Genomic DNA, 5,543 nt, shown 5'->3' with positions numbered 1-5,543 from the left:
AGTTCTGGGAGAAAGAAAGGGAAGATAATCTACAATTTAAGTCTCAGGGTTGTCTGTCCCCAAACCACAACGCCATGTGAGGAGAACTTCGTATTGAAAAAAGAAGACATGTATTCTTGCTAGTTAATGTTTTCAGTCACAGAAAGGAGAAAACCGCCATTATTTTGCTTCGTGTAAAACCCTGTCTCTCGGTAGTTCCTTCGTGTGTTTCTGAGCCCCTTTCTCTAGTCTCCCTTACAGCTGAAATCTTCAACAGGAAGCTCATGTTTGTGAAACACCACCTTCACTGAAGGAGAACAAGAATGGCGAACTCTACACAGGTGACTCAGAGTGGCTCAGGCAGGCTTCATTCCCTTGATAAAAACTCAAAAAGAGCAAAAACCCCAGTTTCGGGAAGATGAAAAAAAGACAGCTTTTCTATGTTAAAAATCAAATTGCATGAAGAGTATGAACAGACAAATCACAGACAGACAGAAAATATTGTAGCACATGTATCTGATGGAGGGCTTTTATTCAAAATATTCAAAGAGTTCTCCAAATTCAAAAAAATGGGCCAAAGACCAGAACCATACACCTCAGCAAAGAAGGTATATGGATGGCAAATAAGCGTATGATGAGATGCTCAACATCCTACGTCTTTAGGGAATTAGAAAATAAAACAACAATGTGATGCAACTACATGCTTATCAGAATGACGAAATCTAAAAAACTGACACCACCAAATGCCGGCAAGGATGCAGAGCAAAAGGAGCGCTTATTTGTTGCTGGTGGGAAGGCAAAATGGGACAGCCACTTTGGAAGGCAGTTTCGCAGTTTGTTATAAAACTACATCGTCTTACCCTAAGACCCAGCAACTGAATTGAAAACTGTCCACACAAAAACCTGCATTAATGTTGATGGCAACTTTATTCATACTTGCCCCACAAACAAGATACCCTTTTTAAACATTTTTTTAAATGTTTATTTATTTAGAGAGAGAGAGAGAGAGAGAGAGAGTGCAAGCAGGGGAGGGGCAGAGAGAGGGGGAGAGAGAGAGAATCCCCAGCAGGCACCAACGCTGTCAGCATAGAGCCCGACGTAGGGCTCGATCCCACGAGCCATCAGATCATGGCCCAAACCGAAATCAAGAGTCGGACACTTAAACGCCTGAGCCACCCAGGCGCCCCCCAAACAAGATGTCCTTTCACATGTGACTGGATAAACCAACTGGGGGCGTGCAGACAAGGAGTATTATTCAGTGATTTAAAAAAAAAAGGTGACCTATCAAACCATGAAAAATCATGGCAGAACCACATAGGCATACTGGTAAGTGAAGAAGGCAGTCTGGACAGGTTATGCACTATATAATTCCAAGTCTATGACATTTTGGAGAAGACAAAATAGAGACAGTAAAACAAAAGTCATTTGGGGGATGGATGCCTCACCAAGTAGGTGAGGCAGAGAGAATTGTTGGGGGTGTGAAATTGTTCCATATGATATGAAGATGGACACATGTCTGTCTATTTGCTGAGATCCATAGAAAGACACAACACAAAGAGTGAACCTTAAAGTACGGACTATAGTTAATAATGTATCAGGATTGGCTCCTCATTTGTAACAAATATATCACACTCATGCAAGGTATTAATAATAGAGGATAATTGTATGTGTGTGTGGGGGGGTGAGTAGATATATGGAACTGTACTCAATTATTCTGTAAATCTAGAAATACATTCAACATTCTATTACTTATTTAAAATAATTCCACAAAAGCACTTCTTTTTTCGAGGTAGTGAGGATCATGTGAGACGGCCCAACCAACACAAGTAAGGGATACTTTAAAACAATTGTTCCAGCAAATATTTATTTGTTTCAGGCCACAAACACATGCACATTCAAACTTCCATCTTCAAAATGAATACAGTGATCGGACAGCCCCACACAAGTCTAAATAATTTGAATACAGGGCAGACTCAGAGACTGCTAGATGCACATGGGGAAGAGATGTTGATTTTAACTGGGGGGAGCCTGGAAGGTTTGTGGATGAGGTGGTTTTTGAGCCACCTCTTAGACGGCGAGCAGGACTTCAAGTGGTAACTATGGAGGAAAACGGCACCCCTAAAATTGGTGACTAAAGATTGAAAGAGGAAAATTCAATGATGAGAATAAAATTCCAGATGAGGGATGTAAACTTATTTGGGGGGGCCTCGTTATTGGGGTTAAATGACAGCAAACAGTGGCAGAATGCTTTCAGAATTATCATACGACTATGCTTTCCATACATAGTCACAGACAACAGGCTGAACTACAGGAAATTGTCACTTTTTTATGCAAGGAAACACTCAGCATTGGCAATTTTATATGGCTCAATGGAGTATTACTGTTCACTGTGCTCTAAGAGGTGGTTTATATACCACTTTCTTAATGTTTTATTTATTTTTGAAACAGAGAGACAGAGCATGAGCGGGGTGGGAGGGGGCAGAGAGAGGGAGACACAGAATGTGAAACAGGGTCCAGGCTCTGAGCTGTCAGCACAGAGCCTGACGTGGGGCTCGAACCCACGAACCGCGAGATCATGACCTGAGGTGAAGTCGGACGCTTAACTGACTGAGCCACTACTTTCTTTTCAAGAATACTTGGAAAGGCCAGTTAGCTGGGACATAGGTGATAAATATGAAAATAAAGACATTAAATTATATATCTGAAAATTCAAAGGTTGGAACAGGAACACTAAGCACACACACACACACACACACACCCCAAGAAAATCCCAAGTGACTCAAGTTCAGGATGGAAAGCACACAATACTACTTCTCATTTTCTTCATTGGTAGAAGCAGTAGAGACCATTCCTGAAGTTCTCAGCACCTGTTCAGAGAGTTCAAAACCAAGAAAAATCTGTCTCTCTCTGCTTGGTGGAAAAGAAAGACTAAATCTCTTGAAATATGTTTAAAAAAAAAAAGAGACAAGGCAGGACCACAGGGAGAAGAACTAAGTTATACTCTAAAATGCAGTGATCAGAATCCAATATCAATGCCTTTGCTCTGGAAAAGGGAAACCTTGTAAAATAAAAATGAAATGCCATCCTCTCATGAGATATTTGGGTGGATTACTGTCCCATATGAAGATAATGTCCACATATTATCAGAATGTTAGCACCATACTAACATTTTTTCCTCTAATGTAATAGTGTTATTTAACTGGCTCATAATGTCCTATAATTTGCTTGGATGACCAAAAACTAAACAGTGGCATTATTTGTCACCCTTTCATATTTATAAGCATATCTGTTTTTTTCATATTCTCTCAGCCACTGATGCAGAAAATGATTATATAAGCAAACTTTAGAACGTAGATGAGATATTTACATCTGTTTTACGTGTCAGAGAGACAGAGGAGAGAGAGACAGAATGAAACGGAAAAGGAACAGTTACTTCAAAGACTTTCTTTGCCATCAGAGGGTTGGTTTAGGGAAAAATTTGTATGAAGAGACACTCCAACAGGACATTAGGGAGTTTTCACTTATGGGAGGACACTTTGGACGTATAATGGCATCGGTGACTGTACTATAAGAACTCAGATTTTAGGTGAGCGCTTTTGGAATTATGGCAGCCGTGGATATCCAAGATAAGCTGCTGGGAATCTCTTGGGTTGACTGTTTCTGGATCCCCATTTTGAACTGTGGATATGTCCCGGATTACATTTCAGAAAGAAGTAATCCTTTCTACGACAGGACATGTAACAATGAAGTGGTCAAAATGCAGAGGCTTACATTAAATCAAATGGTTGGAGTGGAATACATCCTTCTGCATGCTCAAGAGCCCATTCTTTTTTATCATTTGGAAGCAACAGCGGCAGTCTTCTACCCAAGTTATCCCACTGGCTGGTTACTGTATCATTGCTGGAGTGATCTACCAGGCACCAGACCTGGGGTCAGTTATAAACTCTAGAGTGCTCACTACAGTGCATGGCATTCAATCAGCTTTTGATGAAGCTGTGTCGTACTGTCGATACCATCCTTCCCAGGTTATTGGTGGCACTTTGAAGATCGTGAAGAGCAAGATAAAGTCAAACCTAAAGCCAAAAGGAAAGAAGAACCAAGCTCTATTTTTCAGAGACAACGTGTGGAGGCTTTGCTCCTGGGCCTCAGGCAGAAATTTCCACCCAAATTTGGGTAGCAAAAGTCTGGAGAAAAGCCTGTCCCAGTGGGTCAGACAAAGAAAGAGGCAGAACCTATACCAGAGACTGTTAAATCTGAGGAAAAGGAGACCGCGAAGAACGTCCAACAGACAGCGAGCACGAAAGGCCCCCCGGAAAAACGAATGAGGCTTCAGTGAGTACTGGTCAGAGAGAAGCCTGCAAGACTCCTCTTGTCCATTATTGGCACCTCATTACCATGACAGGCTCTTGAACTTTAAAATTCTTTGTCACGACCCTTCCATTTGTATAGAATGTGCTTGTTCTTTAAGAAGGATGTAAGGATCCTCACGCTTTTGATATGAATATTTTTTATGTATCTTTTGTAACCTTTCCCCTACTAGACTTGAGCAGCCTCTTACTCAAATGTATACTGCTATATATACATCTAAAAACAAAATAAAAGTATTTGTATAAATAAAAAAAAACCCTCAGATTTTAGGCACTCATGTTTTGGATCATCTGCAAGAGCTTCCATTTTATTTTTAAAGTTTATTTATTTATTTTGAGAAAGAGAGAGAGAGTGCACACGCAAGTGGGGGAGGGGAAGAGAGTGGGATTGAGAGAGAGAGAGAGGGAGAGAAAGGGAGAGAGAGAGAATCCTGAGCAGGTTCCACACTGTCAGTGCAGAGCCCCATGCAGGGCTCGAACCCACGAACCATGAGATCATGACCTGAGCCCAAACCAAGAGTCAGATGCTTAACCGACTGAGCTACCCAGGCGCCCCCCTGATTTTATTTTTAAAGCAGATAATGCTACAGGAGCAAAACATATGGCAGGTTTCTGCATTGAGAATTACATTATTATATCATTTCATGTTCTAGCAAAGGCATGTATAGGTTTAGTTCATCCTTACATAAATGGCCTTTTTCGAAAAATGAGGCACGTAGATTTTAAAGGAAGGTGTTCTCACCTTCACGCAGCACCAGAAATTATTTCAGGGGTCAAATGATAACTCAGGATGTCACCCTCAAAGCTCTGTCTTGTAATTTCACCCTATGCGAAATATCACAAAGGTCCCGTATCAATGTAGGCAAAGGCTTAGCCACTCAACAAATGGAGAATTATGAGTGCACAGCTCCCTCGAAGACCAAAGTGTCTGTTCTGCTGATATTGCACACTTTCCCTAAAGAGATTACCAGCATAATCCTAAACATTATAGGACCCAAGCTATCTTATTTTTGAGCTCATCAGATCCAGCATGCTGCACGTAATCCGTCCCAGCTTTACTCAGTGTTTATGTAAGCTGGGGAAAGAATTGTAGGACCAACGGTAACCAAGTACTAAGAACAAATATCGTCATTTTCAAAACACACTTTACCAAGTTTCTTTTTTTTGCTACAAGCCGAAAATGCATAATCATTGTTT

General features: G+C 41.0%; 1 pseudogene; it reads left to right on the top strand.

The window, feature by feature from the left end:
- Nucleotides 1-3,583: 3,583 nt before the first annotated feature.
- On the top strand, nt 3,584-4,315 carry LOC124525058 (mediator of RNA polymerase II transcription subunit 6-like; annotated as a pseudogene).
- The last annotated feature ends 1,228 nt before the right edge of the window (nt 4,316-5,543 follow it).

The sequence above is a fragment of the Lynx rufus genome, unplaced genomic scaffold (genome assembly GCF_022079265.1).
Source record: "Lynx rufus isolate CCGP_SWC_20201006 ecotype Redwood Valley unplaced genomic scaffold, mLynRuf1.p SCAF_10, whole genome shotgun sequence".
NCBI lineage: Eukaryota > Metazoa > Chordata > Mammalia > Carnivora > Felidae > Lynx > Lynx rufus.
This window is presented reverse-complemented; position numbering and strand designations above follow the sequence as displayed.